Below are 17,261 nucleotides of genomic sequence, written 5' to 3' on the forward strand. Positions count from 1 at the left end.
GACATAAAAAGGAAATTAGAAAGCATTTTGAAATGAATGAAAATTATAACATACCAAATTTTGTGGCATGCTGCTAAAGCAGAACTTAAGAGGGAAATTTATAGCACTAAAAATACTATAGAAGAAGAAAGTTCTCAAATCAGTGACTTTGATTTCTATCTTAAGAAACTAAAGAAAGAACAAATTAAACTCAAACTAAGCAGAAGAAAGGTAATAGTAAAGATGAAAGCAGAAATCAATGAAGTAGTGGAAAGATAATAGAAATCAAAGAAACCAAAACCCAAAAGTTAGTATTTTGAGAAAATTAATAAAATTGATAAACCTTCATTTAGACTGATCAACAAAAAATAAATAAAAGGAGAGAAAGAGACCATTCCTATTAACTTTTAAATTTATTTACCATGGCCTGGCCTCCAGGCCTGGTTCCATACTCAAACTACTCTCATCAAAGTCACTACACATCTTTTTTTTTTTTTTTTGCCATTTTACTTGACCTCTCTGGGGTCCTAATAATCCTTCTGGTGGATACAGTATTGTTGTACCCATTATACAGGTGAGGAGCATGAGGCCCAAGTTGACTGGGACCTCCCTGTTTTTCCTCTTATTAACTTGAAAGGTTGCTGTGATAATTCAGTGAAATAAAATAATAATCTGTAAAAATGTATTATCTTTACTAAAATTTTCATATCTTTACTAATGTCTCTGGGATGCAGCAAGTGAATATAATGTACTCATGAGCTTCCCTTACCAAGACCATGCCCTCCTCCAACCAGCTTACTATGCTCAGGCCTCAGCCACCAGAAAATTCTGGAGTGGCCACTGCCCCTCCTTGCCTCTTCTGTTCCTAGGAAAACATCTATGTTTTCATTGTTCTGGGTTTGCAATACAGCATTGATATGGGAATAATTGCCATCCATAATGACTTCTCTTCAAGACACCTCAAGTCTTGAGACATTTTCAGCAAACCAGCAGCTTAAATACTGTTAGGCTTCAGATTTTATTGTTGTGACGTGGAAAATGACTTTTAGATTGTGATTCCATAGAACTCTAGAAGGCTTTCAGATATGGAAAAGAGTACGCTTAGTTAAAATCCTGACTTAGTTATTATCCCTAAGGGATGTTAGCCTAAGCTAAATGATTTACTACGAATTTAGTCTTCCTTCAGAGCAAACTTTTTAGTCAAGTTAAAAAATGTTGGTGGGGGAGGGTGATGGTGAAAGCCATAGTTTTCTTAAAATTGTGGTAAAATATATATAACATTTATGTATAACATTAAATTTACCATTTTAACCCTTTTTAAGTGTACAAGTAAGTGGCATTAAGTACATTCACATTGTTGTACAACTATCATTACTATAGTTTCTAGAACTTTCCATCATCCCACACTAACACTCTGTGTTCATTAACAATAACCCTCCATGCCTTCCTTCCCCCAATGTCTGGTAATCACTATTATGTTCTTTCTCTAAGAATTTGACTATTCTAGATATTTCATATAAATGAAATCATACAACATTTGTCTTTTTTTTTAATCTGGCTTATTTCACCATGCATCTTTTCTTTTCAATTTTTTCTTAATACATAATAATTGTACATATTGTCACCCAGGCTGGAGTGCAGTGGCATGATCTTGGTTCACTGCAACCTCCGCCTCCTGGGTTCAAGCAATTCTCCTGCCTCGGCCTCCCAAGTAGCTAGGATTACAGGCATGCACCACCACGTCTGGCTAATTTTTGTATTTTTAGTAGAGATGGAGTTTCACCATGTTGGCCAGGCTGGTCTCAAACTCCTGACATCAAGTAGTCCGCCCTTCTCAGCCTCCCAAAGTGCTATAATCACACGTGTGAGCCACCATGCCCAGCCAATTATACATATTTATGGGGTACAAGTGATATTTTGACATATACATACAATATGTAATGATTAAATCAGGGTAATTAAGATATCCATCACCTCAAACACTTACTTCTTTGTGCTGAGGACATTCTAAATCTCTTTTAGCTATTTTGAGTGTACAATAAATAAATGTTAACTCTTGCCACCCTACTATGCTATTGAACACTGGAACTTATTCCTTCTGTCTGACTGCATTTTTGTGTCCAATAACAAATCTCTTTTCATACTTTCCTCCCCCTCATCCCTTCCCACCTTCTGGTAACCATCATTCTACTCTCTACCTCCATGAGATCAACTTTTTTAGCTTTCATATATAAGTGAAAATGTGTAATGTTTGTCTGTCTGTGCCCAGCTTATTTCACTTAACATGATGACCTCCAGTTCCATCCATGTTGCTACAAATGACAGGATTCCATTCTTTTCATGGCTGAACGATATTTCATTGTGTATGTATACCATATTTTCTTTATCCATTCATTCATTCATGGGCACTTAGGTTGATTCCACATCCTGGCTATTATGAATAATGCTACAAAAGACATGGGAATGCAGATATCTTTTTGATATACTGATTTCCTTTATTTTGATATATACCCAGCAGTCAGATTTCTGGATAATATGGTCCATCTCTTTTTAGTTTTTTTTTTTTTTTTTTTTTGAGACAGAGTTTTTTTCTTGTTGCCCAGGTTGGAGTGAAGTGTGTGATCTTGGCTCACTGCACCCTCCGCTTCCCACGGTTCAAGCAATTCTCCTGCCTCAGCCTCCCGAGTAGCTGGGACTACAGACGTGCACCACCACACCAGCTAATTTTTATATTCTTAGTAGACATGGGGTTTCAACATGTTGGCCAGGCTGGTCTTGAACTTTCAACTTTAGGTGATCCACCCCCGTTGGCCTCCCAAAGTGTTGGGACTACAGGCATGAGCCACCAAGCCCGGCCTGAATTTATCAATTCTAACAATTTTTTTGGTGGAGTCTTTAGGTTTTTCTAAATATAGCACCATGTCATCTGTAGACAAGGATACTATGACTTCTTCCTTTTCAATTTGCATGTCTTGTGTTTCCTTCTATTGCCTAATTGCTCTGGCTAGGACTGCCAGCACTATGCTGAATAAAAGTGGTGAAAATGGCCATAACCTTGTCTTGTTCCAGATCTTACAGGCAAGAGTTTTACCTGCTTAGTATGATGCTAGCTGTGGATATGTCATATATGGCCTGTATTGTTTTGAGGTGTGCTATTTCTTTTTTCTTTTTTTTTGAGATGGAGTCTCGCTCTGTGGCCCAGGCTGGAGCGCAGTGGCCGGATCTCAGCTCACTGCAAGCTCCGCCTCTCGGGTTTACGCCATTCTCCTGCCTCAGCCTCCCAAGTAGCTGGGACTACAGGTGCCCGCCACCTCGCCCGGCTAGTTTTTTTTTTTTTTTTGTATTTTTTAGTAGAGACGGAGTTTCACTATGTTAGCCAGGATGGTCTCGATCTCCTGACCTCCTGATCCACCCGTCTCGGCCTCCCAAAGTGCTGGGATTACAGGCTTGAGCCACCGTGCCCGGCCTGAGGTGTGCTATTTCAATACTCAGTTTGTTGAGAGTTTTTATTATGAAGTGATGTTGAATTTTATTGAATGCTTTTTTAGTATCTGTCAAAATGATCATCTGGTTTTTGTTCTTGATTCTGTTAATGTGATGTATCAGGTTTATTGATTTACATATGTCGAAGCATTCTTGCAATCCCTCAGAAAAATCCCACTTGATCATAGTGAATGATATTTTTTTTTGAGACGTAGTTTCACTCTTGTTGCCTGGGTTGGAGTGCAATGGCACAATCTTGGCTCACCAAAACCTCCACCTCCCGGGTTCAAGTGATTTTCCTGCCTCAGCCTCCCAAGTAGCTGGGATTATAGGCACGTGCCACCACGCCCGGCTAATTTTGTATTTTTAGTAGAGATGGCGTTTCTCCATTTTGGTCAGGCTGGTCTCGAACTCCTGACTTCATATGATCTGCCCGCCTCGGCCTCACAAGGTGCTGGGATTACAGATGTGAACCACTGCGTCCAGCCAGTGAATGATCTTTTTGATGTGCTGCTGAATTCATTTTGCTAGTAATTTGTTAAAGATTTTTGCAGGGACATTGGCCTGTAGTTTTCCTTTTTGCTGTGTCCTTGTCTGGTTTTGGTTTCAGGATAATGCTAGTCTCACAGAATGAGTTTGTAAATATTCCTTCCTCATTAATAATTATTATTATTATTATTTTGAGATGGTGTCTCGCACTGTTGCCCAGGCTGGAGTGCTGTGGCATGATCTCGCCTCACTGCAACCTCCGCCTCCCAGGTTCAAGAGATTCTTCTGCTTCAGCCTCTCAAGTAGCTGGGATTACAGGTGCTGGCCACCATACCCAGCTAATTTTTTTGCATTTTTAGTAGAGATGGAGTTTTGCTTTGTTGGCCAGGCTACTCTCAAATGCCTGACCTCATGATCCACCTGCCTCTGCCTCCCAAAGTGCTGGGATTACAGGCGTGAGCCACTGTGCCCGGCCCCTCATTAACTTTTTAGAATAGTTGAGTAGAATTGGTATCAGTTCATTCAGTGCTTGGTAGAATTCAGCAGTGAAGCCATCAGGTTCTAGACTTTTCTTTGTTGGGAGACTTTGATTCAATCTGTTACTCATTATTGGTCTGTTTAGGTTTTTTATTTCTTCATGGTTCAATCTTGGTAGGTTGTATATGTCCAGAAATCTATTTGTTTCTTTTTTCTTCTTCTTCTCTTTTTTTGAGACAGGGTCTTGCTCTGTCACCCAGGCTGGAGTGCAGTGCCATGATCTTGGCTTACTGCAGTCTCAACCTTCTGGGCTCAAGCAATCCTCCTACCTCAGCCTCTTGAGTAGCTGGGATTACAGATGTGCACCAGCAAGCCTAGCTAATTTTTGTATTTTTTAGTACAGACGGGGTTGTGCCATGTTGTCCTGGTCTTGAACTCCTGGGTTCAAGTGATCTGCTCACCTTGGCCTACCAAAGTGGTGGGATTACAGCCATGAGGCACTGTGTCCAGCCTATTTCTTCTGTATTTTCCAGTTTGTTGGTTTACAGTTGTTCATTGTATGTCTGATGATCCTTTGTATTTTTGGGGTATCAATTTTAATGTCTCCTTTTTCGTATCAAATTTTATGTATTTGGGTCTTCTCTCTTTTTTCTTAGTCTAGCTAAAGGCTTGTTGATTCTGTTTTATCTGTTCTAAAAACCACCTATTCATATCAGCAATCTTTTGTGTTGCTTTTTTGTTTCAGTTTTTATTTATTTCTGCTCTGATCTTTATTATTCCTTTCCTTCTACTAATGTGTGGTTTGGTTTGTTAGTGCCAGTTCCTTTAGGTGAATCATTAGACTGTTTATTTGAAGTCTTTCTATCTTTTTGATGAAAGCACTTATTGCTATAATCTTCCCTCTTAGAATCATTTTTGCTGTATCCCATAGGTTTTGATATATTGTGTTTTCATTGCCATTTGTCTCAAGAAATTTTTAAATTCTCTTTTTAATTTCTTCATTGGCTCATTTATTGTCCAGGAGTATGCTGTTTAATTTCCATGAATTTGTGCAGTTTCCAACATTCCTTCTGTTACTGATTTCTAGTTTTAGTCCACTGTGGTCAGAAAAGATACTTGGTATAATTTTAATTTTTCAAAATTTGTTACTTGTTTTGCGACCTAACATACGGACTATTCTGGAGAATGATCCATGTGCTGTTGAGAAAAACGTGTTTTCTGCAGCTGTTGGATGGAGTGTTCTGTAAACATCTGTTCCTTCCATTTGGTCTAGAGTGCAGTTTAACTGAAATGTTTCTTTGTTGATTTTCTGTCTGGATGATTTGTCCATTGCTGAAAGTGGAGTATCAAAGTTTCCTGCCATTATTGGTTGCAGTTAATCTCTCCCTTTAGGTCTATTAATATTTGTTTTATATATTCAGGTGCTCTGGTGTCAGGTACATATACATTTATAATAGCTATATCCTCTTGCTTTATTGATCCCTCTATCATTATATGATGTTCTTCTGTGTCCTTTTTTTCACTGTTCTTGACTAAAAGTCCATTTTATCTGATATAAGCATAGCTACTCCTGCTGTTTTTTGATTTCTGTTTGCATGGAATATCTTTTGTCATCCCTTCACTTTTAGTCTGTGCGTATCTTTTTAGGTAAAGTAATGTCTTGTATACAACATATAGTTGGATCTTGTTTTATTTTTTTCAAAATCCATTCAGCTACACTGCACCTTTTAATTGGATAATTTAATCCATTACACTCAAGGTTATTATTGATAGGCAAATATTTACTACTGCCATTTTGATACTTATTTTCTGGTTGCTTTGTAGAGCTCTTCTTCCTTTTTTCCTCTCTTACTATCTTTATTTGTGGTTAAGTGCTTTTCTCTAGTAGAATGTTTTTATTCCATGCTGTTTATTTATTTATTTATTTATTTATTTTTGAGACGGAGTTTTGCTCTTGTTACCCAGGCTGGAGTGCAATGGTGTGTGGCACGATCTCAGTTCACTGCAACCTCCGCCTCCCAGGTTCAAATGGTTCTTAGTATCCCAAGTAGCTGGGATTACAGGCATTTGCCACCACATCCAGCTAATTTTTGTATTTGTATTTGTAATTTAGTAGAGATAGGGGTTCACTATGTTAGTCAGGCTGGTGTCGAACTCCTGACCTCTAGTGATCCACCTGCCTCGGCCTCCCAAAGTGCTGGGATTACAGGTGTGAACCACCATGGCTAGCCCATGCTATTTATTTTTAATGTATCTCTAATAGGTTTTTCTTTTGTGATTACCATGAGGCTTACAAAAAATTTGATAGTTATAAGTTATTTTTAAATGATAACGACTGAACATTGATTGCAAAGAAAAGTATCAAAAACAAACTCTACAATTTAACACCACCCTTCACCCACATTTTGACTTTTTAGTATTTCAGTTTTATCTTTTTATGTTGCCTATCTCTTAACCAATTGTAGTAATTATTGTTTTTTATAGTTTTGTCATTTAGTCTCATACTTAAGACATACATGATTTACTTAACACAATTACAGTATTAGAGTATTCTGAATTTGTTTTCTTACTTGTGCCAGTGAGTTTAATACCTTCAGAAGTTTTCTTGTTACATGTTAGTATCTGTTTCTTTCAAGTTGAAGAACTCTCTTTAGATTTGTAAGGCAGGTCTGGCGTTGATTTCCTCAGCTTTTGTCTGGGAAAGTCTTTATTTATCCTTTATGTTTGAAGGATAGCTTTGCTGGGTACACTATTGTTGTTGGTGGGTTTTTTTTCCTTCACATTTTGGGTTTTTTTTTTCTTTTCTTTTTCTCTTTTTTTTTTGAAACAGAGTCTAGCTCTGTCATCCAGGCTGGGGTGCAGTGGTGCTATTTCTGCTCACTGCAACCTCCACCTCCTAGGTTCAAGTGATTCTCCTGCCTCGGCCTCCTAAGTAGCTGGATTTACAGGCATGTGGCACCATGCCTGGCTAATTTTTGTATTTTTAGTAGAAATAGGGTTTCACCATGTTGGCCAGGCTGGTCTCAAACTCCTGGCCTCAAGTGATCCACCTGCCTCAGCCTCCCAAAATGCTGGAATTACAAGCATGAGCCACCATGCCTGGCCCCTTCACACTTTGAATATAAAATACCACTCTCTTCTGAACTACAGAGTTTCTGCTGGGAAATCTTCTGAAAGTCATATGATGGCCCTATTTTTTTTTTTTGAGACAGAGTCTCACTCTGTCACCCAGGCTGGAGTGCAGTCACACTATCTCAGCTTACTGCAAGCTCTGCCTCCCGGGTTCACGCCATTCTCCTGCCTCAGCCTCCCGAATAGCTGGGACTACAGGCGCCTGCCACCACCCTTGGCTAATTTTTTTTTTGTATTTTTAGTAGAGACGGGGTTTCACCATGTTAGCCAGGATGGTCTTGATCTCCTGACTTCGTGATCCACTCGTCTCGGCCTCCCAAAGTGCTCACGATTACAGGCGTGAGCCACTGATGCCCGGCCGATTATGGCCCTATTAAACATGATACCTTTCTTTTCTCTTGCTGCTTTGAGTATTCTTTCTTTGTATTTTTTGCTAGTTGTATTATGATGTGCCTTGGGAAATTATTCTTTTAGTTGAATTTGATTGGTGATCGCTGAGCTTCCTGGACCTGGATGCTGTTGTTTTTCTCCAGATTTGGGAAATTTTCAGCCATTTTTTTTTTAAGTATTCTTTCTAGGCCTTTTCTCTCTTGTCTCCTTCAGGAATTCCAATTATGCGGAGATTAGTTCTCTTGATGGTGTCTCATAATTCTCATTGGCCTTCTTTGCTCTTTTTTATTCTTGTTTTTTTTCTTTCTTCACGGATTGGGTAACTTCATATGATCTGTTTTCAAGCACTCTATTTCTTTTTTTCTGGTTGACCAAGTGTACTGTTGAAACTTTCTGATAAGTTTTTTAGTTCACTTATTACATTATTTGTTTCTAGGATTAAAAAATTGTTTCTATTTATTTGTCAAATTTCTCATTTTGTTCCTGGATTGTTTTCCAAATTTTTTTAATCTTTTTATTCATAGGTTTTTTGTGATTCCCTGAACTTCTTTAAGAGAATTATTCTGAACTCTCTGTCAGACACTTCACAAATACTCAATTTGGGGGAGGTCTATTGCTAGGGCTTTGTTGGTTTCTTTTGGTGGTGTCATATTTCCCTGAATTTTTACATTCCTTGTGTCTTTACATCAATATCTGTGAACTTGAAAAGACAGCCACTTCTTACATTTTTTCATGTGTTCTTTGATGTTAGATCTATTCTTGTTAATATCAGAACTTAAACACTGACCTGTTGTTTCTTCCCTTTCTAGGGAGGACTTATAATGAGTAGCAGAACTAAAATACTGCAGTAGAATTTGTTGCTCTGTCATTGTTTCCCAGGCTGCGGAAGACATACAGTGAACACTGGAACTTAACCACTGCCCAGCCATTGTTTCCCAGTCTGGGGAAGACAAGCAGGCACAGGAACTTCATTCCAGCCTTTAGATTGTTTCAAGGTCAGGGGAAGCCTCCACATGAGCATCTGGGCTTTATGGAAAAATCTAACTAAAGATTCAGACCTTCCCACCAATTATTGTCTTTGCGATGCTGTGGTACCAGCCAGGCTCTTTAATGTGATGTCCTTGATGATTTGAGTGCTGCGTAGCCACCAAGATTGACATGCCAGTTTCTGTGATCAGTGCCCCACTCTTTGTTCCCAATGCACCCCAAGTGGTTCAGTCCTCCTGGCACTCTCAGTGGTTCCCATGGAATGGGACTGGAGTAGGCTTCTCATGAAGATTCCCGGACTGGTGGGAAGATTGAATGTTCATCTCCAATTCCCTCCTCTCCCCTCAGCAACCATAGGTCTAGGGAAATGCTCTGTGAGTGATACTATGCTGGCTTAGGGGAGGGATACCACAGTCTGAAATGACCAGTTCTCTTACTGGTTGCAGCTTGTCTTGATTGTGTGGGACCAGAGGGTTTCTCTGTTTCTCCTTTTGGTTCGGGTTTATTTAGATGGCATTCTTGTCTTTAAATAGTTTCTAATGATATTTTTCTGGAAGGAGTGGTGCCAGCGGATCTTCTCTTCTGTCATCTTGTTGATGTCGCTCTCCATAAATCTTTATTTTTTCCCATGTTTGCCACTGAACTTGGGCACCTTTCCTATCCCATGGCAATGTTCTCTGTATCTGCCCCTTCCTCCCTCTCCTCTGACCTAGTCACCACTTTGTCTTTAGTATCTAGCATGGGCCTAGCACATGGTAGAGGCAAAATTAATATTTGTTGAAGGAATATCATTGTTTTAAAAAGTTTATATTTCTGAGGAAGCAAAAACATGCATCTTACTTTTAACAACATGTGTTGTTCTTTTCTCCAATAACAAAAAACCTCTAAACACCAAAAAGAAACATTTTAAAAATCAGATTGTAATTCACCATCTAAAAATAACTCTGAGTATAGTGCATTTCCTCACAATATTTATTATAATGCTCTGTGTCAGCTGTCGATGGCTGCAAATTAAGCCAATCTGAAACTTAGCAGTATCAAAAAAACCCCACCATTCTCTCTCCTGGCTCTGTAGGTCCACGGGGCTCAGCAGGGAAGTTCTTCTGCTTATCTTTCTTGGGGCTTTCATGTGATTGCAGTGAGATGGAGGCAGAAGGTGGAGTCATGGGGGCTTGACTCAGGTGTGAGGACAGCAGGGCCTGTCCCTTGCCCTGTGATCTCTCCTTGAGGTCTCCACAGCTGGGTAGCGAAATGCAGAAGCTGCCAGGACTTCTTACACTTAGGCCCCAAGCTGGCTGAATTCTGTTGCCTAAAGTGAGTCATAGGCCAACCCTTTCTTGCACAGCCTTTTCCTGCAGATCCTTCTACCCTTCATCCTTCAGGCCTTTTACAACACTTCCTACATCATCACCTCTTTGAGGATCCTCAGTCATTTCCAAAGTGGAGTTTTCAAGGTGATCCATTGGGGTATAGGAAAAAATACAGTATTAGGATTTCCATTTTTATGTTTTTTAAATTGTGATTTAAAAATGCACAACATAAAATTTATGACCTAACCACTTTAAAGTATATAGTTCAGTAGAGTTAAGTATATTCAGATTGTTACGCAACAGATCTCCAGAACTTTTTATCTTGCAAAATAAAAACTGTACCCATTGAATAATGCCTCCCCATTTCCTCCTCTTTGCAGTCTGTGGTAACTACTATTCCGTTTCTATGAATTTGACTATTTTAGGTACCTTATGTAAGTGGAAACATACAGTATTTGTATTTTTGTGATTGGCTTATTCCATTTAGCATAATATCCTCAAAGTTCATCCACATTGTAGCACGTGACAGGATTTCCTTCTTTTTTATTATTTATTTATTTTTTTGAGATGGTGTCTCACACTGTTGCCCAGGCTGGAGTGCAGTGGCACAATCTTGGCTCACTGCAACCTCTGCTTCCTGGGTTCAAGCGATTCTCCTCCCTCAGCCTCCCAAATAGCTGGGATTACGGGCACGTGCCACTATGCCCAGCTAATTTTTGTATTTTTAGTAGAGATGGGGTTTCGCCATGTTGGCCAGGCTGGTCTCGAACTCCTGATCTCAAGTGATCCACCTCCCTTGGCTTCCCAAAGTGCTGGGATTACAGGCGAGAGCCACCGCGCCCTGCCGGTTTCTTCTTTTTTAAAACTGAATAATGTTTCATTGCATGTATTTACCACATTTTATCAATTTATCTGTGGATAGACATGTGGATTGCTTCCACCTCCTGGCTATTGTGAATAATGCCGAAGTGAACATGGTGTACAAATATCTCTTTGAGATCCTGATTTCAATTCTTTTGGGCATATACCCAGAAATGGAATTGCTGGATCATAACGTGGTTCTGGGTTTAATTTTTTGAGGAATCACCATATTGTTTTCCACAATGGCGGCACCGTTTTACATTTCTACCAACAGTGCGCAAGGCCTCCGATTTCTCCACATCCTCACCAACAGTTGTTCTTTTCCGGTTTTTGATAGTGGGCATCCTAATGGTGTGAATTTCTATAGTTTTAGTCCATAAAACATAAGAAATTAACGTTCATCAGTATGTCATAGCTGGACTGACATTGACACTATGCCTTGCCTTGTGTGTCCTTACCTCCCCGGACAGCATGGCTTCCTGGGAGGAGGATCCTTGCACTGGTGGGGAAAGGGATGCTGTGGTGATAGAGAGGTCCTCCCTCTTTGATTCACTTCTAATTTATTACAAAGTGTTTCAGCCCAGTTAATGGGTTTCAGGGTTATAGTATCCTGTTTTAATTAAATTAATCCTCAAATGATGACCAAAGAATCCTCACAAAAATGACCTAAAAAAAAAAGAAGAAGAAGAAGACCATCATACAAATCTGGGCAAACCATGAGGAAACAGCTGAGTGGCGCTTCTCCTGCCACTCACAGGAGCTCTTTGTCAGCCCATTTCAATAGAAAAACAATGACAAGCTGAGAAGTTGGCCAGAAAGGAAGGAACTAAGAAAACCACTTAAAATATAGATTGACATCCACTTATTAACCAGAGGCTCACTGGAAGTGTGTATTGCACCTGGAGACATCAAGACATGAGCTAATGGCAATGTGCGTGCATGCACGCACGCTTATGCACACTAGAATATTTTTATTAATAGGGACAAGTGATCAAAAATATTTGGAGACAACCACTCCAGATAGAGGATTGGGAATTATGACATTGCTGTTTTTCCTTCCTGGATTTTTCAGGGAAGACCAACCCAGCAGTTTGGAAGAACGACCTAAAGGATACTGGGAGTGGGTTAGGGTAAGCGTCACATCTGGAAGATGGAACTTGGCATCGTGAAGGAAGAGAGTGACCTTTAACTGGCATTCCAGGATTTCCCCACTTGTGAGGGCTGTGATCAGGCCTAAATGGTGGACCCCCACTGTTGTGGTAGCATCTCCTGTGTGGCTGCTTCCTGGAACTCCTCTGTTCTTTTATATGTACCCTCAGCCAGGTGTGGTGGCTCACACCCATAATTCCAGCACTTTGGGAAGCCAAGGCAGGAGGATCGCTTGAAGCCAGTAGTTCGAGACCAGCCTGGGCAACAAAGCGAGACCCCATCACTAAAAAAAAAAAAAAAAAAAAAAATTAGCTGGGCATGGTGATGCACACCTGTAGTCCCAGCTACTTGGGAGGCTGAGCTGGGAGGATCAACCTGAGCCCAGAAATTTGAGGTTGCAGTGAGCTATGATCACGCTGTTGCACTGCAGCCCAGGCAGCAGAGCCAGACCTTGTCTCCAAAATCAATAATGAATAAATAAACGTACCCTCCCTAGACCTCAGTCTCCTCCTCTGTAGAATGGGGACATCATCAGTGCCTCATCAAGAGGGTCATGGCGAGGTGCTTGGCATGGTGCCTGCACACAGTAAGGGTCCTCCAGAGACAGCTAGTAGGATTACTGGACTATTTTGAAACCCTTCTTTTTAAAACCAGAGATATGGTACATATACATTCATTATAAAAATCATAAGATTTTTATAATGTATATTATATACATTACATATAAATGTATATTCATTATATATTATATAATATAATATATAAAGATATATAATATACAATATAATATATAATGAATATACATTATATATAAATGTATATTCATTATAAAATATGAATTATAAAAATCTTATAAAGAGTATAGAAAGATAGGAATCAGCCCCAGTTCTTCCCTCAAGGGATGATCATTTCAGTCTTGCTCCATTTCCATCCATGGCTGCAGGCAACAGTCTGAGACCCTGATTTTTAAACTTTTTCCTTCTCCAGGGCTTTCTCATGTCAATCAATGCTTTATACGTCGTTTTTAATGGCTGCCTGCTGCTTCCTTGACAGCTGTCCTGCACCTTCTCCCCTCCCTGCTCTGCCTGGCCTCCTCTCATCTCTTGTGCTCCTCTTCCTGTGCCTGGCAAGCCTCTGGCTCTGGCAGTAGCTTCTGTCTTCACATGGAGCTTCCAGCCTGGATGGTGTTGGAGGCCAGGCCTGGGTCTCAGCTACACGGGATGGCTCCCAAATCCCAGGTCCCTTCCAACCCATCAGGTGAAGATGAACACATCTCTCCCTCTTCCATTGTCACCCTGACCTCCCTTCCACAACACATACCCCAAAACCCTCAGCCAGAGCTTAGCACAGAGACTGCAAGCAGTAGGTGCCTCATCCATGCCCCATGACTGATGGGTAGAAGATAACATGAAAAGAAAGAAGGAAGTAAAGAAGAAAAGGTGGGCCGGGCGTGGTGGCTCAAGTCTGTAGTCCCAGCACTTTGGGAGGCCGAGACGGGCGGATCACGAGGTCAGGAGATCGAGACCATCCTGGCTAACACGGTGAAACCCCGTCTCTACTAAAAAAATACAAAAAACTAGCCAGGCGGGGTGGCGGGCGCCTGTAGTCCCAGCTACTCAGGAGGCTGAGGCAGGAGAATGGCGTGAACCCGGGAGGCGGAGCTTGCAGTGAGCTGAGGTCCGGCCACTGCACTCCAGCATGGGCGACACAGCGAGACTCCGTCTCAAAAAAAAAAAGAAGAAAAGGTGGAAGGGCAGAGAAAGAAAGGGGAAGAAAGGATGAAAAGAAGGAAAAAAAGGAAGGAAGGTCTTCCCACATACTTTCAAGCCTCACTGTTCTTGCTCTGTGGATAGTTATTTTGCTGGGGCCGGGCACGGTGGCTCACGCCTATAATCCCAGCACTTTGGGAGGCCAAGGCTGGAGGATCACTTGAGGTCAAGAGTTCGAGACCAGCCTAGCCAACATGGTGAAACCCCATCTCTACTAAAAATACAAAAATTAGCTGGGTGTGGTGGTGGGCACCTATAATCCCAGCTACTCAGGAGGCTGAGGCATGAGAATCACTTGAACCTGGGAGGCAGAGGCTGCAGTGAGCCGAGATGGTGCCACTGTACTTCAGCCTGGGTGATAGAGCAAGACTTTATCTCAACAACAACAACAAAAAAAGTTATTTTGCTGGAAGACTTCTACTGATCCTCCAAGCCCTGGTCACAGAGGCTTCCCTTCATGCAGCCCTTCACCTGCATGGCCTCGCTTACCTTTGTCAAAGCCCTGTTATTACTGTGATGCACAGATAGGGAAACTGAGGCTCAGAAAATTACAATGAGTTGCCCAAACTCCCACAGCAGTGAGGAGAAGCAGGGGGGCTTGGTCTCCTTCTCTCTAACCCCGAGTCCTCACCCTCAGCTTCTGCAGCCCAGCCCTGCCCGCCTCTAGTTCACACGTCGCCAAGATCATGAGCCTCCATCATGTATCCATGAGCTGAGGTTGCATTTCAGGCTCTCAGGGAGTTTTCTGGAACAATTCAATAAATGAATGCATTCATGCATTCTGGTGCTAGCCCCGAACTCATATTTGATAAGAGAAGACTCAGATCTTGGAAAAACAGCAACTGTTTTTCAACACCAGCTGGTGCCACAGCCTCAATGGATTTGAACAAATTCAGAGAGCAACTGGTGTCTTTTTCCTTCCTTCAGTTCCCTTTGTTAAACTGCCATGTGTTCCTGGCAACTGGATTTTGGGAGACGTGGAATTCAGAAGAAGTGAGAGAAAGAGGCCAAAGGCAGGGCTCTCTGCTTCCTCGGGACCTTTGTAGGTGGGGAGGTTCACGCCTTTTCGAGGGACTGTGGGCTGGGCACACAGCACCCTGCTGAGCCGGCTCATTCCTGCAGCTTCAGCAATGCCCTGGATTTCACTCTGCGGACAGTGGTTACACCGGCTCTGTCCTCCCTGCGTTAGCACAAAACAACTCTGAAATTCTAGCCGAGAAAGTGTGCCAGTTCAGAAAACACAAACCCTTGGCTCTCCTAGGTCTGCATGGAACCGACATGCCCTTTGCTAAAACAACCAGCCCTTCTTGGCAGAAAGGGTGGCTGCAGCCAGCAGCCTGCAGTCTGCTTGTGCAGAGTGTTCTCTCTACTTCTGACCGGCCCCAGGCTCATCAGATTCTAATAAATATCACTTTCTTTTCTTTTCTTTCTTGTTTTTTCTTTTTTCTTTTTCTTTTTTGTTTTGTTTTGTTTTTGAGATGGAGCCTTGCCCTGTCGCCCAGGCTGGAGGGCAACAGCGGGATCTTGGCTCACTGCAACTTCTGCCTCTTGGGTTCAAGCGATCCTCTGGCAGAGCTGAAGGGGACCCCAACATGATGGCTTCCTGCCCCCACTCCTTGAACTGTGCCCTCTCCATGACCAGCCTCACAGGTACCCTCAGGACAGGAGGCCCAAGATGGATGGCGGCACAAGACCTAAAATGCAGGGTTGCCTGGAGCCCCTTTGGTCTGTCTGGGCCTGGGGAGGTCCACTTGGAATTGCAGCCCCTTCCTCCTGGGCCCCACAGCCCACCGCCCTGTGCTTACCCGGCCCTCCTTCTTGCCTCCCACCATCACAGTCAGGCCAGTGATCTCCCACTCAGGGCCCCAGTGGGGATGCTGGTCTTGGCATTGATTTTTGGAAGAGAACAAAGCTTGAGCTGGGGAGGAAACTGAGCAGGTGTCTGGAGGGTGGAGCAGAGCCCCGCAGGGAGGCTGAGCTGATCAAGGACAGACCCGAGATGCCAGAAATTGGCCACCCCACTCCTGGATGAGGCAGCCCAGGGAGAGCCTCATCTGGGCATGTTGTCCCCACCTGCCTCTGCAGCATCCAGGTAGACCTGACTCCTCTGAGGCCTAGGCAGGGGCCTGGAACCTCCTATCTGGGATCTTGGGACAGGCCAGACAGGAGCCCGAGAAAGCATTCTCCCAAGTGCCCTGAAATGCCAGGAAAGTAGTCAGGAAAAACAGAGGCGTAAATTGAAAACCGTCTTGATGATAAGCATAGCTCCTGGTGCTGGGAAAGGGCTGGGCCTTTTGGAGATGGTGTTACGTTCCTGACGTGACTTTTACCAAGAGCGAAACGCACAGCTCTAAGCTCTTGCGCTGCTTCTCTTCTTCCTTGCAAACTGCTGGCTGTTCGGGCAGGAGGGTGCTGCCTGACTCTGGGGCTCCACAGCCCTTCACCTCCTCCCCATTCCGTCTCTCTCTGAATCTCTCTCTCTCTCTCTCTCTCTGTCTCTCTCTCTGTGTCTCATCTAAACCTATAGGTTTTGCTGCCCAGACATGGCAGTGTCCTCCCAGAAGCCTGTCTGTGAGCTCTAGACACACAACAGCCAAGAGGCCAGCCTCCTGGGGCACTTCAAACTCGGCAGGACCCCAATCACGGGCATGATATCCCCAGCCCAGCTCTGCCTCCTCCTCTATCCCCTTAGGAAGCAGCTCTGGCTCATTAGCTCCTCGAGTACAACCTTTCCATGGCTCCCAATTGCCCTAAGAATAAAGTTCACGCTGAGCTAAGCTCTCAGTCTGGCTTCCACAGACTGCTCCAGTGTCTGTTCCCAGCCTTCCCTGGTGTGCAGTACTCCCTGGCACTGGAGGTGGGTGGAGGTGGTGGGTTCCTTGTCAAAATATCTGGGGATGCTGTTAAGAGTCCAGGGGTGCAAAATGTCCTGTCCTGAGGCATGCAAGACACACAGAAGAAGCCTTCAGCCTTGCCAGGAGCACCAGGTCACGCCAAGTTCCCCAAAGGCCTCAGGTTCTTTTTTTTTTTTTTTTTTTTTGAGATGGAGTCTCACTCTGTCGCCAGGCTGGAGTGCAGTGGCACGATATCAGTTCACTGCAACCTCTGCCTCCTGGGTTCAAGCGATTCACCTGCCTCACCCTCCTGAGTAGCTGGGACTATAGGCATGCGCCACCAAGCCCACCTAATTTTTGCATTTTTAGTAGAGATGGGGTTTCACCATGTTGGCCAAGAT

The 17,261-nt window shown here is 42.8% G+C and overlaps 1 protein-coding gene across 1 annotated transcript in view; it reads left to right on the forward strand.

Annotated features, from left to right (window-relative positions):
- Positions 1-17,261, forward strand: part of PGPEP1L (pyroglutamyl-peptidase I like) — a 50,646-nt gene that overhangs the window by 29,649 nt on the left and 3,736 nt on the right.

The sequence above is a fragment of the Trachypithecus francoisi genome, unplaced genomic scaffold (assembly GCF_009764315.1).
Source record: "Trachypithecus francoisi isolate TF-2019V2 unplaced genomic scaffold, Tfra_2.0 Lachesis_group3, whole genome shotgun sequence".
In the NCBI taxonomy this organism is placed as follows: domain Eukaryota; kingdom Metazoa; phylum Chordata; class Mammalia; order Primates; family Cercopithecidae; genus Trachypithecus; species Trachypithecus francoisi.